This window comes from Candoia aspera, chromosome 6 (genome assembly GCF_035149785.1).
Source record: "Candoia aspera isolate rCanAsp1 chromosome 6, rCanAsp1.hap2, whole genome shotgun sequence".
Classification (NCBI taxonomy): Eukaryota; Metazoa; Chordata; class Lepidosauria; order Squamata; family Boidae; genus Candoia; species Candoia aspera.
In genome coordinates this window covers 48,425,575-48,449,741 of record NC_086158.1, presented here as the reverse complement: position 1 = coordinate 48,449,741, position 24,167 = coordinate 48,425,575, and the positions used below count along the sequence as shown (strand labels likewise).

The window sequence follows — 24,167 nt, the reverse complement described above, 5'->3', positions numbered from 1 at the left end:
AGAGAATCCTGAACTGGGAGAAGATATGGTGTGCTGGTAAGTTCCTATACTAAAAGTTTCAGGATCTGTAGATGTTTATTTTATCTTTGTGACTTGCTTCATTCTTCACCACTTAATGTTTTGGATTATAATTATTCCAGGGGTGCCCACAGGGTGTGGTCAAAAAAGTCAAGATGGTGCCACAACCGTGCGATTGAAGCTCCACTTGTTTTATCAATGTGTTGCGCCTTGGCTTTTTTGATCACACCCTGTGGAGACCCCTCAAATTATCCTCTCTCCCATTCAGAAGATGTGCCAGAATATAAGCCTCTTCACCCCTGAGAAGCTACCAGTGATCAGAAAGCGACAGCAAAGCTGCTCTATTTTGCAGGCTTCACAGCGCTTCAGCTTTGCTCAGGTAACAGCTGAAGCTTGAGACAACTTGCTCTAACTGGCCTCCCCAAGAATGTGTCAGTTCCTTGTCACCAGAGCACCGTTGCTGCTTTCTCTGCCTGCCTCTCTGAGGCTGTTCCAGATGGAAAATAATAAGGATCAAAATATTTCAAAGACTTGAGAGAGGCAGGGAGGGAGGGCGGAAGATGGGAACCAAGTTGTGAAAACACAGGCAGGGATGATGATGTCAAAGACAGACATTCATCAAAATAGAGGGAAAGTGGCAATATCCTCAGGGTAAACAATTCTGAGAGTTTCTAAAAAGTGTTTCTTTTATGGATACCACACTTAGTTTTTAATATATACCTTAGACTTGCCTCCATTATGGTGATGGCTTTCAGTAAGCAAATCATCCTTGTCACTGGACGTCTCAAGGGCACAGCTTTCCTCAGGCTGAGAACCATGCTAGCCTTTAAATGGTATGGGGGGGGGCACACTGAAAAATGAGTGGGGATCTCATTGTCAAAGAGGGTGGGGTGAAAAAAGGGTTTTAGAAGGCAAGTACTGACTGAACACTTCATTTAATTACCTATCACATTTAGCACCAAAACTTACACATACAAGGAACACCGATTCCCAGATTTGGGATAAATTAAGAATGCATTAATGGAAAGAAATTAATTTCATTACATTAATTTTATTCAATTTAATGCATTTATTAAAATACTTAAAATAATCCTGCAACCTTCTGTCATACACATAATTTCCTATGCACCTTCTTACCCTCATAAACGCAGACATGGGCACACGCCACAAGAAAACCTGCTCTGTCACATTTTATTTGCTTCTCATTTATAGTGACAGCAGCAACAGTCTGGAAGCAGATTGGGGAAAGCTGCAGAAAATTATAGTCAAGGGACACATTGTGAACAGCAGTGATAATAAAGGAGTCCCTCTCAAATATTGTATCTGCAATTTGATAAGTTTGAGGAGCATAATTATAAAAGTTGTAGCATGAGGTTGGACAAATCAACAGATTTTCATTTTCTCCCACATTTATTAACACTCCTCTCCCAACACCTTCTTACATTTACGATTTCCCAGTGTTGATTCTCCCTCCCTCCCTCCCTCCTTTGAGTCAGTGTTGATTCCTGGCAACTGCCTGGACTAATCCATGCAGTTTTCTTGCCAAGATTTTCAGAAGTGGTTTGTCATTGCTTGGTTCCTAGGGCTGACAGAGAGGGACTGGACCAAGGTCACCAGCTGGAAAAAGTTAATATACAGGAATTTTGGCCTTAGACTTAGCACTCAAAGCCTTCTGTCCAGATGAAAAAACAGAGCTGTCATTTCCTTGCAACCATATTTCTTTTATTATTTAAAATCACATTCTTTCCCATCTCGTTTTGAAGAACCAAGATTCTGTCAGTAAGAGAAGCTGCTATTCATAATGGTAATGCTAAACAAAGATCAACATTGAAGGAGTTGAGTGGTTTTGGTTGGAGAAAATTTTTCAAGGAATTGAAAAACCAATTTGTAACTAAATGCATCATGCATGCAATCCAGAGAAAATTAGAATTAGTATGTATGAAATGACTCTACAGAGGGGTACTTTTAAGGTTGCTCCTTACATGACATGGGACCTGGCACAAGAACAATGTAGAGAACTTCCAATCCCAAACCAATTCATTAACTAAAACAATCTGTAGTAGCTGCTGTTTTTCATCAACCTAACTTCCAGCTGCATTATATTGCAATGCAATGAACGTTCCAATTCTACTTTGAGCACATTGTCACCTGCCCATGTTTGAATGCAGCTGAGGACAGGGGCTGCAGAAAGGTGCATCTGCAAAGGTTGAGGAGTGAGGCAGAGCAGCAAGAACTACAGAAAGACAACATTTTCAGGAATGCCACAGCATCAATAATCTTGCAGGCATAGAAAGGACAAGAGGGAAACAGAATTGGGGAACAGGAAATGTCATATTGGAAGGACAATGTCATGATCAAGCAAATGGCATCTTGTAGTGGGAAAGCAATTTTTAGAGAAGTCTAGTTGTAGCAGGATCAATCTAAAAGTGAAAGCTAAAATAGCAAGTTAACAGGAGAAAGGAAGCAGCTGGACTAGAGAAATTAGCCACACATACTGAAGATCCCACATTTCACAAGAAGAACACAGTTTACAAATACAAACACACACACACATGGATAGGGAGTGAAAGAAAATATAGAAAAACATCCATGGAAATAGTCAAGGTTGCTTACCATAGCAGCAATAGAGCACCCATCACTAAGACTCTCCCAGTTCATTCATATCTGTGAAACCTTGTTAGACTGGGGGAAAAAAACACTTTCAGTGTATTTCTGAAGAAGATGCGCTTGTCTTGAAAGAACAGGAATGGGGTTACAGAAGAAAAGGACCTGCTAAATGCTGTAACTGATCCAAATGGGCAAGATCATCTCCTAAAACTATGGCTTCTTGTGAGATCTCTATTGTATATAGCATAAACACATTTTCTAATTATGAGGGCCCCAAATGAAATTCATTTGACTTACCTTTGAAATTCATGGGGGCATTTCAAAAGGTCCAAAGTCCCCACCCCCACTCCAAGTTCTCATAATTCAAACTTTGCTTCTAGTCCTTTGTGACCAAATATTGAGCCTGAAACTAATAACAAGTGAATGAAGATTATTTCTACACTGTTCCCTTACTATTGCAGAGGCTGGCTGTATTAGCTCTACCACATCCCACTCCCCATCCCATGTACATACCTGCAATGAAGTGTCCTGGTGCAGCTTTTCTAATGGAAGAATATCATATCAACCCACAAATCCATTTATTTCCAATTTAAGGACCCAGTGACACATTCAGATGGCAGACTGATGCAGTTGTCATATATTATTTGAGAGGAACAACCCATGCAAATTTTTCTGAGGGTCCGACCAAAATGAGAATAACAAAAAGTTATTGATGCACACTAGGTTCTTGAAATATATTAGAAAATACTTGAAATGACAGATGTATCATAAGGCTTGTTTCTAATGTATATACCCAGACTTTGCTGAAATTATTGGCAAATTAAGGAAATGGGAATGGAATTTCCCTTTTCACCAAAGGCCATCTGGTTGAACTTGACATTCACTAAGTAATACTAAGTATTTCCTGGGTATCACCTAGAAATCCTTAGGACTGCCTTGTGATCTTCAGCAGTATGCCTTGCCAATATGCCTACCTTTCTTTTAACACCAACAATGTTGGTAGCCTGTTTGCCAGGTCCTCTCAATTAGATTTTTTATTGTGTTTGGGAAATTGCAAATCGTTCTTTTTCTAAACCAGGAGCAGCTACAACCATCTTGGTTTTTAAAGACGTATGGATTAGCTTAATTAGCCAAATTAACTCATGGGGTCAGGGGGCTGCAGCCTCAGCACACCAACTATAATCTCATTAGCTAACCCAGATTCCCAGTTTTCAAAGAAGAAAAGGAAGAGCAAAATTCTCGAACAAGTTTCTAGTTTCCGTTGAGCACTCTTCCACCCAATTGTTCTGTGAGAAAGGAGCCTGCTCACCTTTTTCATTATGTTGAAGCTAAAAAGGTCCCGGCCATGTGTGCAGGTGTTTTGAGTGGCCACTTGACTACAGAAGGAGCTTTCTGGTTCATTTGAAATCTATTTTAGATTTACTATTTTGGAGCAGTAAGTCTTTTCTTTTAAACATAAGTAGATGCACCGGGGCTTATTCCCAGGCAAATGTCTATAGCACTCTACCCTTATAGAATTATCTATAAGGGAAACATCATTCATTTGTATTTTTAGTCTTTGAAATTGTTAACAGTCTTCAGGAATTAGCTGCATCCCCAGGGTCTCTGGAAGATGAATTTTTAAGTAGGGTATGGGTATAATCACTTTTTTTTAGGAATTATCAAATCCAGACCATTCAAGGTAAGTTCTGAGACTGACTGCTGTCGTGACATTCTCAAGCAGATACTTGTGCTAACTCATTGCATATACAGCAAGTACTCAAGTTAGTTTCCACATCAGCCAAGACAACACAGGCTTCTGGCCCATGTAGAAGCTAGTGAGTTTACAGTCATATGCATGAAGTTTTTTCTTCTACATATCTTAATACAGAACCCATAAAGGTCTGCAGAGAATGACATCCTTTTAGCACTGTATTTATATTTTATTCAGTTTATTTTCTTGCCCTACCACCTCATGGTGTTCAAGGTAGAGGGAGGACTTATCTGAAGGGTTTTAGATTTAATACCACCTAGCAGGGCTTTGGTTACTATTGTACATACGTATAAGTGTGTTTGCACAGGACAACAATAGTACATTGCACAGTAGGCCATTTCACAGCTAAGAAAGCTTATTTAGATCTATTAATGATAAACAGCAAAATGATAATGTGCACAATTGTTTTAAATTTACATTTTTTTTTTCTTTCCTCCAGAAGCTAAATTGTCTTTCTAACAATTCTCTGAGGTAGGTGAAGCAAAGTGATAGAGATTGGCCAAGGTTTTTGACTGAGGGGAAACATGTCTGCATTTGCTGATCCCAGGATAACCTTTCTTCCCTTCTCTTTCTCCATCCTGTGTGGAGGTCACCTTAGAGATGACAACTGGGTTCATACATATCACTGAGTCTCTATGTTTGCTTGATATTGGCTTAGGGTGTCATATGAAACCGTAATTCTGGTTTAGTCAGTATGCTATGATCAAACAAATAATGGCTTAATGAAATGTTCAACTAGGCCTGTGAATCAGCCTATGTTTTGTTCTGTAATGTGGGTGTGTATGTGTGAAAGAGGGGAAACTAAAGAATTTTGAGTGTAGTTATATTTTGTGTCTACCTGCTATAAAACAGAAAGCAGTAAATGAGATTTTAAAAAAATATTAGATTTATATTCCACTTTCGTTCGTACAACTCAAGGCTGTATACATAATGCTCCTGCCTCCTATTTTCCCCACAACAGCCACCCTGTGAGACGGGTTGGGCTGAGAGAGAGTGATGGGTCCAAAGTCATTCAGGTGGCTTTCATACCTAAGGGAGGACTAGAACATTTATATTTATTTACTTTTGTATTTGAGTATGTGCCATGGAAAACATGCATTTGTTCCCTTTTTTGCTTCCAATAATGCATGAAAAATTCTATTGAGACATAGTTTTGTAGCATATTTGCATTATAAAATAACTTCCTTTGACTCGTTCTCCTTATGGTTTTGTGCATGTGTATATGTGCCAATATACAGATGTGTATCAGTTCAGAGATGATGGTTGAGTAGGGCCTCTCTATTACCTGCCATATCTCAGTGGTGGCCTTGGCTCTGTGAAAGTATTGGTGCATTACAAATAGAGCAAGCAGAAAAAGCTCATTCCTTAATGTCCCCCATTCTTCATCTGTACTTTATTTACACAGAGTTGAAGGGAAGCCATTCATTTTTATACCTATTACTGTAACTGACAGTCTTTTCCAGGCAATTGCCAAGGAAAGAAAGAAGAGGCGAGTTCAGCTTCTTAGAAGAACTTGCAAGAAAACAGGTAAGCTTATTGCACCCTCTGGTGGCCATTGTTGAACTCACAGTTAAACTAGCGCTAAAACGATTACACCAGCGTTTCTCAACCTTGGCTACTTTGAGACGTGTGGACTTCAACTCCCAGAATTCCCCAGTCAGCCATGGAGAATGGCTGGGCCCGCATGGCTGGCTGAGGAATTCTGGGAGTTGAAGTCCACACATCTTAAAGTTGCCAAGTTGAGAAACATTGGATTACACACACACTCTCTCTCTCATTGTATTGTAGTGATAAAGGTAAAGAATAAGACCAGGGAGTCACAGATTCAAGACCATTTTAAAAGATGAAAATTCTTCCCTGGTGTCTGTTGGCCAGTCACTATCTCTAAGCCTTGCCTACCTCGCAGGGAAGATTAAAACAAGAAGTGCTATGTACGCTGCCTCCAGCTCCTGAAGGAAAACCAGGATATAAAATTAACAAAGAAAAAAAAAATCCTGAACAAAATGAGGAAAACCCATCAGATAAACTGTAGAAAAGGATGGAATTTATAGGGACATTATCAGGCACATATCCAACATAACTGTGGGAGTGCCTGCTAGGACAGTTGCTACAAAGTATGCTGACATCCAACAATTAATTAATTGTTACTTAATTAAGTAATTGTTACTTAATTAAGTAACAATTAATTAATTGTTAATGCTTTAATTAACAATTAAAGCAAAAAAACAAAAACAAATATCCTTGGATTTCATTTCTGATCATGTTGATGCCTGTTTTGTCATTTGTTTGCCCCTTGACTCCATCCTCCCCCATTTGCTGTTTTTATTTATCTGTCAGTTAGTATATCCTTTCTCCTGCTTTATTTTTTTTATGCTGTACTTTTATGCTGCACTTAAAAAAAAAAAGCTGTATAGTACATCCAGAAATTCTATCAGGGATTTCCACAAGGTATGATAAATAAATAAATAAAAATCAAGATGGTGGCCATGATAGTGTGATTGAAGCTCTGCTTGTTTTTATGTGCATCGCATGTAAAAAATGGCCACACTTCGAAGACACCCATGAACTCTGTTAAGATATGAATAATGAATATTAATTTATTAATTACCTCCTTGAGGAATGGGGTAGCAATGACTCCTGGCTTTAAAAGGAGATTAGAGAAATTCATGGAGGGCAGGTCAGCACATGAGAGTATGTCATGATGGCAAATTGTCCACAGTTGGTGCTTCTGAATGCTGACCTTTTCTATGCAAACAATCACTCTGGAACTGTTCCAACTTTCCTGGCTTAATGAACTTTTTGTGGGAAGAAAAAAGACAAAAGAATTATGAATAGAAAAGACATTTGGGGCCACTGTAAAATTTCCTAAGTGGGTCAGGGTGAATTGAGTTTCAGTTGCTAAAGGAGAGTGCTCACCTTTATACACATGAATCTGCCCACTGCAGGGAAATGGATGGATCGTTGACGTGATCCAGTGGGGCTCTGCCTATGTTCATAGATGTGGTCAGATTTCATTAATTGTGTAATTATGCAATACAATGGTTGTCTAATTAATCAATAAATGGGGTACCTATATAAACAAAATGTATTGTCAATGTTTCTGAAGCTACATATTTCAGTCCACAAACACCTACCAACAACATTAACACTGCACAAAGCATTGCAAAGATAAGCAACAGAAAAGAGGGATCCATTTTGCGGAAACAGCACAGCCCAAACCATGACGGCCAGTTAAGTGGTCAAGAATCACAAAAGATAGCTGGATGTTTATAGTTAACTCCTGAGAGAGGTCATCTGACAGCCTGGCATACAGTATCATCAATGTGCTGGTGATACCCATCTACAGTATATATCACCACCTGTGTTGTAGGAGGATGCTGTTGATGTCTTACCCTAGGGCTTGGATGGGAGAGAACAGGCTGAAGTTCAACCAAAGAAAGAGAGAGGTGCTGTTTGTTTATTGCAGTTCTATACTAATATCAGTCTATTCTCTGGATGGGCAAGCATTAACCTCGAAGGAGCAAGCTCGTGACTAAGGGGTCCCCCTGGGCTCACAGTACCTGCTCAAGCAGCAGGTAGAAGCTGTGGCTAGAGGGACCTTTGCCCAACTGGTGCACAAATTATGCCCTTACCTGGTGCAGGAGGACCTGAATATCATAACTCACACCCTCGTTGCCACCCAGATAGACTACTGCAATGCACAAGGAGCTGTCTTTAACAACTACTTGGAAACAGTTAATCCAGGATGAAGTGGCCCATGACTAATAGATGCTGAAAGTGTTACAAAGTTTTCAAAATCGAATTGTGCCTTGTATCCTTATATATCTCACTTATAGTCAGTCATTTTTCCTTACCCTTCCTGCTGAGGTACAGTACATTCTTCCTAGCTCTCCTCACTTGCTTTGATCTGCAGGTCCCATTCTGTGAGATATCTGTCCCTAAATTTCACCTGGAATTCCAGCTGAGAGGCAGGTAGAATCTTGCAACAATAAGAACACTGACTTCTAAAGACAATAAAGCTTTATCATTTAACAAGATGGGCACCCACATACTCAAACATGCTGTCACTCCCAGGACCGCAACTAGGGTCTGTGTCACCTGGGGCAAACATGGATTCCGTGCCCATTTTGGCGCCCCCCCAGCGCTCATTTTGCCCCCCCCCCCAGTGCAGCGCCCAGGGCACATGCCCCGGTTGCCCCCCCCCCCTAGTTGCAGCCCTGGTCACTGTCATGTTCACTGTTTCAATGTGCACTGTACATCGTAAAGTTTCACATGCCATGGCGCTGACGCGTGTTTCTGTTTGGGAGGGAGCTGCTGTGAAACCTTGTGCCAAGCTCTGTATCTATGTTCATTTAAATGGAATGTGTTTGGGTTATGTGCTCTGCTCAAGAACTTTTCCCGCAGACCATCAGAAGCCGTTAGGAGCACCTGGGATTGTGAGCTTGGGAAGATTCTACGGGGGGAGGGATCTCATTTGTACCTAGGGTTTTTAGTTTGCATTTGGTGTGCTTTTTCCATTCTCAGCTTTCTTTGTGAACCTGCATACTACTCTTTAATAAATCAGATATCTTTGTGATCCTGCTTATGAGTCTGATGGTGTTTTAGAATAGGCAATCCTTACATAAAGCTGAGAATCACCAAAGTTGTACCATTAACTCCTACCAAGATTAGTTTCTTGTGAGGGAAAACAGTTAACGATGGCCGAATCCAAGCTCATGACCAGGAGACTTGAGGAGCCGACTGGCTTGATGCCCGAGTCAATGGTCAGGAGCGGAGAACTGAGCCTCACCCCAGAACCTTCAGTTTTCCGGCAGGATTCGAGTTCCAGCCCTGAGGTAGAGGAATCCGACGATGGGAGAGCACCAGAGCAACCAGCACCCAGCGAATTGCCCGCAGAGTTGATCACCTGGGATGAAATGGGAGAACCCCAGCCAGGGACGTCCCAGGTGTCCTGGAAGTATCGGTTCCCACTGACCCCAAATGTAGAATCTACCATGGTATCAACAGGGAGACAGCCTAACACGCGAGGGAGGGAGGAATCTCAAACCCCTGAAAGGCTAAGAGTGGTAGAGGCCAAATTAGAATCGATGGAGTACATGCTAAAAACCTGTCTCTGTCATGGGGCGGGGGGGGGGGGAGCCGAGGCACGAAGGAGATTCCAGCTCCATGCAATCATCCTCCATCCCCTCACCCGGACCGCCGGTGGAGCGGGGCCAGAGACAGCGCTGGGATGAATCTCCACCCCGCAGAGTTCGACCATCAGTTTCCCCACCCCGAGGAGGGAGAACTACTGTAACCTGGGGCTACAGGATCCCCAACCACTCAAGCAGCCGCTGATTCAGCTCCAACAGGAGTGGGGGTGAAAGACTTTTCTGTCAAGTTTGATGGGGATCCAACTAAGTTGTCTTTCTTTCTCACTAATGCTAAAAGTTATATGAGGCAGTTTGGACCATACTTCCCTTCCGAAGAGGCTAAAATAACTGCCATTGCCACCAAGCTGAAGGGACGAGCGGCTGACTGGTATGTTCAGTTAAGTGAGGCTGACTCCCCTGAGCTTGAGAATTTTGAGGAATTCATGTGGGTGTTAAAGCTGCATTTTGAGGATCCTCAAAAGGCAAGGGCTAAAAGGGCACTGAAGAATCTTACCCAGGGCCAACAGTCTGTAGCTGATTATGCCCTGGAGTTTAAGGCTTTAGCTGGGAAAATCCCCGACTGGTCTCAGTCAACCTTAATAGAACGGTTTAAAGAGGGACTCAATAGGGACGTCCTACGATGGGCGTTGTGTAGAGACGACCCAGAGAGATTGTACGAATGGATCTGTCTGGCCGGCAAAGCTGAGCACGCCCAGAATACCTACATGCAAACCAAATGACCTGAAAAACAACCAGCCACCATGAGGGGACCCCGAACTGCCGCAACTGCTACCCGGCCAGGCTATAGAGCCTGGGAAGAGGAGAGAGATCAGTGCTATGCGAGGGGTCAGTGTCTCTGATGCGGAAAGGAAGGGCATCGAGCATTTGATTGCCCAAAAGCCAAGGCTGGAGATTGAGTGGGCAAGCTGCCGGCCAAATCGCTGCCCCCCTCATGGCAGATGACAGCAGCCAAGGGGGCAGCCGACACTGAGGAAGTACTCTACTTCTTGGGAGACGCTGAAGATGACTCTAAGGAGCCGGTGGGAAACGCCAGCCACCTGCCATGAAGAGCGCCTGCGGGCAGGTGGAGGAGGATGGGCGTGAGGATGCTATGGTGAGTGCTGACTGTCCCACTTTAGCAGTAAAAGTGAAATTGGGCTCCCGCACAAAGACTACAGAGGTCTGGGCTTTAGTTGACTCTGGGTGTTCCAGGTGTCTGATTCACCCTGATCTGGTTGCTGCTTTGGACCTGCCTAGCTTCCCCCTCCAGCAGCTTTTGATCTTCACACAGTTGGATGGTTCAACAGGGGGGGGGGGCGGCAACCCATTTCACTGGAACTGTCGCAATGCAAATGGGCAGCCACCACGAGACTTTAAAATTTATAGTGGCACCTGTTGGCAACCCCTTGGTAATTCTGGGGATTCCCTGGTTGACCTATCGAAGCCCACATATAAATTGGGAACACAGAACTCTGACTTTTAAGGATGGGTTTTACCAAGCCCCTACCACGGAGAGGGCTTCAAGTGCGGGGGTTGGAAGGGCTGCAATTGCCACGCCGTGCCCTAGTTTGGCACGTTTAGAAGGCTTGCCCGATCAATACCAAGATTTTGCAGACATCTTTGAAGAAATGGAAGCAGATCAGCTAACCCCCCATCGGAAAACTGATTGTGCAATAGAGTTGGTTCCTAACGCTCAATTGCCCAAGCCAAAAATTTATCCAATGACTCAGAAGGAGCTTGGGGCATTACGGGACTTTATTGACAAAAATCTGTCAAGGGGGTTTATGAACCTGCAAATTCCCCAGTTGGGGCCCCTGTGCTATTCCGGGAAAAGAAAGATGGCACGCTTAGACTCTGTACGGACTATTGGGGGTTAAATTCCATCTCAATCTGCAACAAATACCCTCTGCCACTCATGAAGGACATGTTAGCTCATTTGTCAAAGGGGAAGATTTTCTCCAAGCTCGATCTTCGTGAAGCTTATTTCCGCATCCGCATACGAGCTGGAGATGAGAGGAAAACCGCTTTTAATTGTCCACTGGGTTCATTTCAGTACAAAGTCCTCCCTTTTGGGTTAGCAGGGGTGCCCAGAGTCTTCATGCAATTGATTAATGAAGTATTACATGATCATTTGTTTAAAGGGATCCTGGTTTATTTGGACGATGTGCTCATTTACACTGAATCCGAGGAGGAACACAAACGCCTTCTCAAACAGGTGTTAAGTAAGCTTAGAGATGCCAAGCTTTATGCCAAGCTTTCCAAATGTGAGTTTCACAAAACCCAACTTGACTATCTAGGCTATAGAGTATCTGACAAGGGCATTGAAATGGATCCTGAAAAAATTCAGGCGATTTTAAGTTGGGAACATCCCCGCACCCGGAGGCAATTGCAAAGTTTCCTAGGGTTCAGTAATTACTATCAGCAATTTATCCAGGGGTTCACTGAGATTGCTTTGCCCCTTACTGATTTGCTCCGTACCAAGGGTTTGGGGGAGACACGCAAGGTAAAGCACCCTGGGGCAGTGCTGAATTGGACGCCTGAATGCCAGGCAGCATTCGAGAAGTTAAAAACCTTCTTCACTGCTGAGCCTATTTTACAGCACCCCAATCCTGAACACCCCTTTGTGGTCCAAGTTGATGCTTCTGACTCCTCAGTTGGGGCTATATTGTTACAGAGAGATTCTGAAAATCACTTGAAACCTTGTGCTTATTTGTCCAGAAAAATTTCCGAAACTGAACGCCAGTGGCATGTTTGGGAAAAAGAGGCTTTTGCTGTAAAAGCCGCTTTGGAAGCCTGGCATCACCTCCTAGAAGGTGCTAAATGCCCTTTCGAGGTTTGGACTGATCACAGGAATTTGGAAGCCCTCCGCACCCCCTGGCGTCTCAGTCCTAAACTGGGCTCAATTTTTCAGTCGCTTTAACTTCCAGCTAAAATTTATTCCAGGAAAGAAAAACTTTCTGGCCGATGCTTTGTCACATTTACCTCAGGACCTTGACCACGTGGCAGATATAGTTGGAACTGTTTTCACCGAACCACAACTGGGCTTGGTTGCTGTCACTCAGAGCCAGACCCGTGCGCAGGCAACCCCACCCCCAGCCCCATCTGGGAAGCGGAGAGTGCAAGTTCCTTGTCAGTTACAGAAGGACTTTCTCCAGGCACTGAAATCTGACACTTGGTTGCTAGCTAATAGAGACGATGTTTCTTTTGAAAATGGTCTGGCATGGGTGGAACACCGGCTCTATGTGCCTGAAACTTTAAGAGCTGATGTTTTGCAGCATTCCCATGATGATAAACTTGCTGGACACTTTGGTTTTGTCAAAACCTTGCATTTGGTTCACCGTCAATTTTGGTGGCCAACCTTAAGGCGCGATGTAAAAGACTATGTTGCTTCCTGTCCTGTTTGTGCCATGTCAAAGCATAAAGGAGGTAAACCACAGGGGTTTCTACAGCCAATGCCAGCCCATCCCATCCCTGGGATGAGATTTCTATGGATTTTATTGTGGACCTACCTCCCAGTCAGAAGAAAACTGTCATTTGGGTTGTAAAAGATTTTTTCTCCAAACAAGCCCATTTCATTCCATGTGCGTCCATCCCGTCGGCCCCGCAATTGGCCCGCCTATTTCTCATCCACATCTACTGTCTCCACGGTAGCCCCTCCCGTTTGGTCAGCGACCGCGGGACACAGTTCACTTCCCAGTTTTGGAAATCATTTTTAAAATTGATTGGCACCAAACAGGCGCTGTCCACATCGTCGCATCCTGAGACTGACGGATCTGCTGAGGTTTTGAACTCCACCCTTGAACAATTCCTTAGAGCATACATAAACTACCATCGGGACAATTGGGTGGACTTGCTGCCTTTTGCTGAAGTGGCTTACAACAATGCTGTCCATCAAAGCACCGGGCAAACACCTTTTTGTGTGGTTTCTGGTCACGACTTTGTTCCCATCCCTGAGCTGCCACAAACCCCTCCCCAGTCCTGTTCTGCCTCTGACTGGGCTGTTAAGCTGGCTGATTCCTGGCCAGTGATTCAACAGTCTTTGGCTGATGCCCAGGCTGCTTACAAATTCCAAGCCGACAAATGCTGTTCTTTGCAACACGATTTCAAAATTGGGGATCAAGTATATCTCTCTACCAAATTCATCAAGTCCCCACAGCCCTCTAAAAAACTTGCTCCCAGGTTCATTGGTCCTTTCCCTATTGTTGGTCTTATCAATCCAGTTACTGTTAAGATGGACCTGCCTCACAATTTGAAATGCTTGCACCCTGTTTTCCATTGCAGCCTGCTCAAGCCTGTCCACCACTCTTCCCGCTGGCATCCCCAACCTCCTCCTCCTGCTCCAATCATGATTGATGGCCAACAGCACTTGGAAGTCAAGGAGGTCGTTGATTCTCGCAAGCTTCGAGGCACCCTCCAGTACCTGATCCACTGGAAACACTTTCCTCATCCTGAATGGGTGCCTGCTCACCACGCTAATGCTCCTGATTTAGTTAACTGTTTCCACTTGGCTTACCCTTTGAAGCCTGCCACTTAGTGTTTTCTTTCTTTTGAGGGGGCAGTATGCCATGTTCACTGTTTCAATGTGCACTGTACATTGTAAAGTTTCACATGCCATGGTGCTGATGCACATTTCTGTTGGGAGGGAGCTGCTGGGAAACCTTGTGCCAAGCTCTGTATCTGTGTTCATTTCAATGGAATGTCTTTGGGTTATGTGCTCTGCTCAAGGACTTTTCCCGCAGACCATCAGGAGCCATTAGGAGCACCTGGGATTGTGAGCCTGGGAAGATTCTATGGGGGGAGGGATCTCGTTTGTACTGAGGGTTTTTAGTTTGCATTTGGCGCACTTTTTCCATTCTCAGCTTTCTTTGTGATCCTGCATACTACTCTTTAATAAATCAGATAACTTTGTGATCCTGCTTATGAGTCTGGTGGTGTTTTAGAATAGGCAATCCTTACAGTCACTCCTACTCATGTCTCTTATTACTAGAGCTGGCCAAGTACCAGCATGAGAGAATGGGAAGCTTTTGTCTGGATAAGAAGCATTTGAACTGAACTTTCTCTTTCCAGAACTTTTATTAGCTTGTACTGCTGGGCAAAATCTCACTGTGTACAACAATAGTTGATTAATTGCCAGTCATTTGTTTATATCTTTGGCCACTTCCTCTTTTTCAGATATCTTGCTTTTCTCCCCATCCCTCCTTGGATTGCATATGCAGTGCATTCACTTCCAGGTAATGTCTTTGTATAATGGTGCTGGCATTTTACTGCCTCTTATTTGAAGGAACTGCCTCTCACCTTCCAGAGAGTTTTATTAGAAACTGGGAGATGGTGAGTTCTAGTCCCGCCTTAGGCACAAAGCCAGCTGGGTGACCTTGGGCCAGTCACTTTCTCTCAGCCCTAGGAAGGAGGCAAGGGCAAAACTCTTTTGAAAAAAACTTGCCAAGCAAACTGCAGGGACTTGTCCAGGCACTCACCAGGAGTCAAGACTGACTTGAAAGCACCAAAAAAAAAAAAAGGCACACATATGCTATTGGCCCAATACTGGCTACCACTTGATTTCTGGGTATAATTTAAAGTGCTGGGTTTGGCCTATAAGGCTTTTTATGACTTAGTACCTACTGGACCACCTCCTTCTGTCTGAATCAGCCCAACCTATTAGAAGAACCAGGGAGAAGCTCCTTGTTTTAGACTTATAGTGGATGTTTTAATCTTTTTGTATCATGTAAGCTGCCAAGAGTAGCCAGATTGTGGAGGGCTAGAAATACAATAATTTAATACTGTCGAAGTATTCACAAACCACTTTTCAACAAGATTCAATAGCAGTAAAATATTTTTACTGATTTATGTTTAAATTTATATCCCATTCTTCTGTTTGTATAAACACTTAAGTTGGTTTCCAATAATTAATAATATAAAACATAAATCAACAGTAAATTAATACTATTAAAATTAAAATAAAAACTGTCATTAAAATAAACTGATCATTAAAATATTGGCAAATCAGTGCATTTTTGCCATTTTCTAAATACTTTTATATCTATTTGGATGCCAAAAAACAAAGCAGCTTTAATTCTGATTTAAAAGGATCCATTGTAGTGTCTGGAGTTGAATTGTTCTTTCCCCCAGACAAGATAGTATAAAGCAGGGCTGTAGTTATCCAGAGTAGCTGGATCCAAGGAGGTGGTCCAATAATTAACTTTTTCAAAGACCCAATCATTTTGCTCCCCACAGCTGGGCTATAGTCAAGAAGTGGAAGGATTAAGGATATAGATGATCATCTGCCCCATTTCAAGCCCTCTGTCTATATCCTCAACTGAAGTTATGAAACTGATCCACAAAATTAGACTACATGTCATTTGAGGCACATCCACAGACTGTATCAAAACTGCATCAAATTCAAGGTAATGTATTTCATCCTCAAAATTGTGTCACTCTGCATATGTCATTCTAGTTGCTTTATTCTATCTTCCCATGCATAACATCAGGGGCCCCATGCAGGTTAATAGTGCCTCCTGGGAAGGACCTTCTATTACTGGATTTGGTGGGAGGCCAGGTTGGGCAAGGCACGATGGCAAAGCTTGGCCTCTTCTTAGAAGGACTGGGAAGAATGATCACTCACTTGCCCTTGTAGATTATATAGCTTTGCGACCTCTGGATCAGTGGAATTTCTGGGGTGCCAAGAGGTTGACATATCTGGTTGGCAAACTTGATATCTCCTGGGACTTCCTCATCACTGGCAGAACTCAGTAGCATTAGGGCTGTGATTTGCTGACAGTCCTTTGTGTTAGCTTGTCAGTCAGCTAGCTGGCCAGTCAGTTGGTAAGCAAAAACAGGCTGGCATAGATATCAGATATGTTACCGCAGAGAAAGAGGGTGACGCTACAAAAGTGGTATTTATAGCCTTGCCACCCCCATTCTAGAAACATTGGGAACAGCACCCATTCACTCATTGTGAATAGTCTTAAATATGTGCCAATTATGCCAAACTTAGAATAAAGCTTGGCCCAAGGAGCCACAGTGGGTTGGTCAGCCATGAATTAATATTTAGAGACCTGAGTGCTGAGCTGAAATCCTAGATGTGTTGGCAGGACCAGCACAGACGTGTAACGTTCCATCAGCACAAGCAGAAGCAAGGTTTACAGCTTGTGCCTGGTCAGACTGAGAAAGCTGGTGAATTTCCATATATGGAGTGAAGTTGCAGCATGGTATATTGCTTATAAACTGCTAAGAGCTTTGAAAGGCTAAAAAGTGGTTTGAGGCCACCTAATTCCATTTGCTGCTTCAGAGTGGACCCCTGCTTTGATTTGCAAGGCTTTGTAACATTGAACCTTCCCTCTGAATCTCTGCACAGTTCTTGAAAATACAAAACAACCTAACACAATTAAGATATATAAAAACACACCTGAAATCATTATCAGTCCATTCAAAGGCCTGGGTGAAGAAAAAGGTCTTGACTCCATTAGCTACTATGCCCAAATAAGTTCATCTGACTCCTTGGAGCAACTGTGAGTGAGTCCAGGTCTTTCAGGGTGGGAATAATGTGATCCTGATATTGGGCCTTGGTTAGCAGCTACTCATTCTGCACCAAGTAAAGCTTTGAAGAATAGCCTCATCCTGAACTCATTGCTGAAGTTACATCTGCAACCCAGGGGACATTCAGATATGATTGACTGACTGGTCAGATGGCACACCAGAAGTAGTTCTGCGCACATGCTCCTTACCATCACTGCAGCTTGAATCCCCCTACTGTTATCAGACAATGGGAAAAGCCTGAAACTGTGTAGGAAATTATTGGTTACGTTGTCTCCCTTGGGCTTAAGTCAATAAGCTTTACACTGTTGGAGCTTTTATAGTGTGTGTAGAGTATAATATGGCTAGTGCACAATCTTGTGCAATCTTACATACTGTTGTGTATTTCTCAGCCCTTTGAGGTAGTCCAGACCATGAAATGAAAATCATGAATACTAATATTACTTTTATTATAAGGTTACAGTAACAGAATCTTGCAAGTCTGAATGTGCTTCTCCTCTCCCTGCCTTTACATTCCAGAGAACTAGGGAGGGTCAATTCTGAGATGCTTTCTCAAATTACATGCCTGCTTTGGACTCAGATTTCTCTTATCAGACCGTTGTCTAGGCTGCGGCTCTTCCTCCTGTCTCTCAAGGTTATTCTCACAGCTCATTACAGTATATGAGATTACCTATAAAACATACAAGCATTTCTGTAGTCTGTGGGGACTGTAGGTGCTTCCTTCCAGATTTGTTTAAAATCACCCCGATTCTTTTCAATGAGCATCAAGTCTGACTTAATTTGAAATTAAATCATCCCACTTCAAACACAACCTGAGAAAAGAACTGGAAAGATTGAGGAACAGAGAGTGCAGGACTTTGGGAGTGGTGTGCTTGTGGGATAGACATGTTGATGTGGATAAGGTACCAAGCCTGAATAAGCAGGCATGACTCTTAGAAGCTTTGCCAGCTTTGCTCTAAGACTGCAGCCAAGAGTCCAGCACCGAGGAAGGTTGTCATCAGCATTAGATATGGCTTATTTCGCTATCTTGTTCTTGGATTACCCCTTTGTTTTATCTCATCTTGTACTCAACAGCACAGCACAGCTCAAAGCAAAAGCATTCACCGACAATGCACAGGCAGGAGATAAATCACCAGAGAGGTTTACAGCTGTCATCATATATAACAGGCTAGGATCAGTATTTATAGAGCTACACAAAGTACAAATCATAGCTGCAAATCCTTCTTGAAGCAGAGAACTAGGTATAAACTCTAGAACTATTGAAAGCAATCTTTTAGTAGGGCTGCCCAGCAGCTCCTGTGGCAATAAATTTCACTGTAATGCCATAAGCATCTGCACATGGTGCTGGAGTAGTTCAAATGTTAGCAATAAGATCCTATTTCATTCCTCCTGGCCTGCGATTCAAGGCTGTTGAGGCCCCTTTGGAGCCAGGCAGCTGCAATCTGACTGACTTGCCCATAGGAGAAAACATCTTATTAGTCATTCCACAGTCTTTACCATTTTCTGTAATCGGATTCAAACAAACTCCATAACACATATAACCTGCAGTATCTTCAGCAGATGTCCCATGATCACAAAAACATTTTTAAAAGTTCCCACACCAAACTTCTCTTGATCCCCCCTGGTTGCCCCAGAATGTGAAACCCCAAGCCTTACGTGTCAAAAAATAAAAGAGTGATCAAAACAAGCTTCAAACTATGGGATTGCCATATTTCTTAGTATGCATACAATTCACTACAGATTGAAAGAACAACCACTGAAAATATGGTTTTGAAAACGGTGGTTCTTAAAGCTGTATGTCTGCCAAGAAGCTTATATCCAACTATTACCGACTCATCCTCAACAAAGAAAAATAAGAGTATTTTCTGTAGCAAATCTGCAGCTTCTGTTAACAGTCAATGCAGTTTGCGAAGAATCACATGGGCGAAACAAGATATGCCCGCAACTATTTCCACTGCTACATTATAGAACCTTTGTAGCTTTTGAGTGGCCATCAAGGACAACCTCATGCAAAGCACATTGCAACTGTCCTAATGGAAGGTGACTATGGCACGCATGGCCATGAAAAGGGTCTGCTGACACAGTAAAGGGCATAACTGGCATACCAGGTTAACCTGTGCCAAAGTTCTTCTGCCCATGGCTGCCACTTGCTCCTCAAGCAAGAGCCAAGAGTTTTAGAGGACCCTTAAATTAAGCAAAAATATATTCTGGATAAGTGCAACTACATCAAAAATTAAACTAGGAAAATCTCTGGAAATCGATTTTGACACAGTTGGGAATGTAAGGCTGGGAACACAAGGCTCTCTTGCTTTCTCTTTCCCTCTCACCCATAAACCTCTGTTTGCCTGCTCCTTTGCAGTTTTCCTTCTGTGCAGGGATTTCTGTTTCTCCATCTTATTAGATTCCCATCATCTCACTTTCCTACAGCTCTTTTGACAATGATCTTTGGCTCATTTTTTCTTCATCTCCTCCTGAGCATGTGTATACACTCCTCAACACACCTCCCTTTATCTTTTCCTGAAAGATTTTTCCCCCTCTTCCTGAATTCCTTCTCCTGTTACTTTTTAAAACTTTTACATGATCTCTATTCTGCCCCAAGCGTTATCCTAGCCCTTTTAATCTTTCCTTCCATGCCCAGCATGACTTGTTCCATCTACTGTATGTTAATAGCTGTAACCACTTTTGCAGTGGGGGGTGTCTTCAAGTCAATCTGGATTTCTGGCAACTGCTTGGACAAGTCCCTGTAGTTTTCTTGGCAACATTTTCAGAAGTGGCTTGGCACTACCTTCTTCCAGGGCTGACAGTGTCTGGCCTAAAGTCACCCAGCTGGCTTCATTCCTAAGGCAGGACTAGAACTCACAGTCTCTGGTTTCTATAGCCACTGGAACCCTAGGATCTTCTGATGTTTAGCCAAGCCTGGGAGCAACCTGATCAAAGAGATTCCAGAGCTCTCTGCAGGGACCTGTCATCCACTGGAAGATGTGATTGCTAGGCAGCAGCAAGCGAGACCAGGTGAAAATCCAACTCTCTCTATCTCACCATTTCTTATTATTCCTTACCATTTCTGACCATCGCATTATTTTTCATCATTTCCTATAACCAACACCCATTTTGAGCTGAAAGGATCTTCATTTGCATTTCTACTGTGTAACAGCCACATCTTTAGCTTGTTCTTGGTATAAAAAAGAAACTTATTTTGGACAGTGAAAAAACCTGAAATGGTATAACCTGAGCTGTTTGTTAAATGGGAGTTGAATACATTCTCATGAAAACAGGGTAGTGTCTTTCTAGTTTTGATTTCCTCAAGTAAACGCTTTTTTCCTCCAAAAAGCTTTCCTTCCTACCAAACTCTTTTCTCTACCAAACTCCTTGCAACACTCCATTTATGGGGTCATATACTAATAAAGATCAAAATTAACACACACCCTAATTCTTAAAGTATCTCAACATCTGCAGCTTCAAGTAGATTTTGCCAGTATTATTTGCAAGTCTGTTTCTGCTAACACTGGCACAAATACTCCTGAATTAATAAATTAGGCTGTGCAATGGTTCACATTCAAATGGAAAAAGCTGCTTCAGACTGTGCATGTGAGGAGATGTAGCACCTGTCAGAAACTCCTTTAAAAAAGTTGTTTTTCCCCTGGATCATGGTGCCAGTGCAGAGGGCAACCATGCTATCTTGAGAAAAGATCCCACCACAGTAAGAAGTTCTATGATTAGAAGATAGCTTGAAAGAGAGGGAGGGAGGGAGGGAGAGGGAGAGAGAGAGAGGATTGCTTGCTTGCTTGCTTATTGTTGGATTTTCAACCTGCTCTTCATCTGGAATTAAATATATTTTTATCCAGACATCACCTATTTTGTTCTTCTATACTCATTCACCATGAAGTCACAAAAATCTTTACATATTCTGATTAAAAAGCCATTGTGTCTCACTATTTTGATCTGGTATCCTTTGTGATGATCTATAGCTCTGCTTAGATGTGTTGGCCCAATGATGTGGTCTTTATTATACATGGAGTATAAGCAAGCAAAGAAAGAAAGATATGCTATTTTTCCTCATGTTATGGTAAAAAATACATGTGCATCATACATGATTTAGTTGCTTATGTTTCTAAATGAATTCTGTCCTTTGAAAAACTAATGCTCAGGAGGTCCTGTATCTTTAAAATCACTAGAAGTAGAATAAAAGAAAGCAGAGATATAAGCTAGGGCTCAGTATGCTGCTTCAGTAGATACCACCAACTGTTGTAATATTGCATTAGAATCATTTCATACCCAATCCCTTTTAAATAATCCAGTTTGCCGTTCTGCTCTCCCCAAAAAGCTAATCAACATTCCGTGACCACATTAGATTATTTTGGGAAGTTCCTCTCAAGATTTAATTCCTAAAGTTTTTTTAAAATAATTTTTTGTATAGTTCAAGATTTGCAAGTGGTGCTATTTTTGTCCACATCAGGAATGAGTAACCCAAGCCTTGGACTAAAAAGAGCGTTCACCCTTCTTTTTTTATGGCTCATGGTACTCTCTCCCTCAAGGTCATGCTGATGAAATTTTGCAGTAAATCACTGAATAACAGTGGCAAAAGTTTTGTATTTTTCAGGAAAAAGAAATAAAAATTTGCATTAATATATTCTAATAAGTCTGGAAGACTGATTTTAAATGGCTGTGCAAAGCATTCAAAACAACTACTTTACAAAGTGTATTAGTACAAGTGAAATGCCTCTTCTTGAAGCATTAAACCAGCCACATCCTTTGGATTCTTAGACAGCTCTCTCTCACTGTGTGTGTGTGTGTGTGTGTGTGTGTGTGTGAGGGAAGGACTGGTATGTGGGAATGACCTTGGGAGACAGGGTGAAGAGAAGCAGTCAAGGGAATGGTCAGATAAGAACAAGTTAACCCTCAGTAGGAATGTGGGCAGGGCAAGAGGCTCAGAAGAGACCCTCCCTAGTTATTGGCCTGTAAAGGGGACAGGGGGAGAGATACTGTATATTTTCAGACTTGCAAGATTCTGTTAATGTAATCTTACAATCAGGTAGAATTAGCTCATCTGGCAGTGTTTCCTGTCTGGTGTACCTCGCAAGGCTGACAGAGAGGGAGGGAGTGTGTGTACATGGAAATACACATAGGCAGCTGGAGACAACATTTGAAGCAGCCACGTGAGCCTTCCAGAGGACATGGGGTTTTTAAAGCTAACAAACTTCGCACAGGACCCTAGGCTCATGCTAAGTAGCAACTTTAGCTCTATGTGAAAGAAAATGCAATGAGAAAGAGCACTGAGTGACTCAGCAGCATCCTAGAATGATACTTATATGGCAAGTGCATCTGGGAGATTCCCCAGAGGTAATGAAGTACAATTGTTGCAGTGAGCAATGCAAACCATGTGTTACAAAAGATGGAGAAGCAATTGCAGTCTTACGCCTGTAGTTGAAGGAAGATGGATGTATCACCTGCATAGTTAAATACTAGCATTTGGGAAACAGCAGTGCAAGAGGGATATTGCCTGTTTGCCCATGCTTTTGAGTTTCCAAACTGTTTCAGTTTGGCTATTGCATGATACAAATACTGGATGGGGTGTTGACCTGATCCAATAAGCCTCTTCTTAAGTTAAAATCTGAAATCATCACAATATTGTTGCCAAAGAGCATTGAACAAATCAATTTTTTAAAAAAAAACCTGCCTGAAACCATCCAAACAGCAAGTGTTATGGCTACTGAAGCCACAGCTAATTAGCCACTGGCTAATCTGGGGTTTCTTAAAATGAGAACTGATTTACAGAGTTGATTTACAGCCAGAGAAAGGTGCTTGTACAATTTGAACAGCCATGTGTATTATGTACCATCAATGAACAAGATCTCTATTTGCTTTTCTGCTCCAGGAAACTGCAGCTTATTTATTGAAAGCCCAGTTTGTCTGGGTGCAGACCATTGTTGATTGGATAAGTAATCTGCTTATTTGAAGTTAAATACTTCCTACATGTTCTTGACCCCACAGTGAATGAATCCATGCTGGAAAGCACAGCAATGTATATACGGTACTTAGGATTATTATATGCTTTTTGGGTGGGGATATTTATGTGCTTAGAAAATAACTAAAGCTGCAGAGTGGATGTTTCATTGTTTCACTGCAGTGAGCTTGCCTACTCTTAAATACACATTGAGTTACATGTGGACAGATGTGCTGGGGAAAAGAAGCTCTTCAGATTCGGGCACTCCAGCAAGCAAATCAGAAGAGGCCAACTGCATCAGTCTGGAAGGTTGGTTGGAAAAGCCCAGTGCCTAGGCTAAAAAAAAAAAACAAACCCTGTTCTGACTGCATCTCTTTTATTGGATGTAGAGGAGGTAGTCAGAGCCCTTTCCTGCCTGAATGTACAAGGCTTGGCTTGGCTTCTGAACAATTTTCCATAACCCAAAGGAATTGCAATTTAACTAAAGTTTCAGTCTTGATTTGCGGGTGAATCACAGCACTACCGCCTAATGGTTTTCATCATGTGCATTATTAACAGCCATGAGTCTGGGACATCTCAAGAATTGTATCTTCCCCTCTGTTTCTTTCAGGCTTGGCTTGATATGAACTTAATAACACAAGTTCCTAGCTGTTACTCTCTTTTAAGCCCACTAGGAGGCATTTTATTATATCAGATGTTTTATTTATAAGTAGTCTTTATGTCTTGTTGTCAAATGCATCATACAGATACACGACTGTGATGCAGCTGAACAGACTTCCCATCGTTTCCCCTATATCACTTGCTTAAGTTGAAGCCTGTCCTAAGTCACCTGCAAAGGACATGTCTGACCAGCAGCATATTAAAGCAGAGCTGTTCCATCCTTCAGACCTACTTGGAAAAAGTATGGGATTAGCTTTCTTTCAGACTGATGCATTTTAAATATTGTAATATTCTAAGTATAGATTTGATGAGGAAGCCAGATGTGTTCACTAGTTATTCCTGTGATTATTGTAAGCATTAAGTACAAAAATGTGGTTAAAAGATAGGGCTAGAAGATGTATTTTATCCCAAAAGAAAAGTGTGGCATTCCTTGATTTTTCCACATTGTTTCTGAAAATGCTGTGTCTGGGATGACTTAGTTCCCTCCAGATAATTCTCTTTCTCCTGCTTTCAAATATCTGTA

At 42.3% G+C, this 24,167-nt stretch overlaps 1 protein-coding gene across 1 annotated transcript in view; it reads left to right on the top strand.

The window, feature by feature from the left end:
• The window catches only part of TWNK (twinkle mtDNA helicase), a 372,148-nt gene extending 350,702 nt beyond the window's left edge, over positions 1–21,446 (top strand). The window contains exon 6 of the transcript XR_010068201.1: positions 21,432–21,446. The gene's annotated coding sequence lies outside the window, so the exon portion shown is untranslated. The remainder of the gene's footprint in view (positions 1–21,431) is intronic.
• Positions 21,447–24,167: the final 2,721 nt, after the last annotated feature.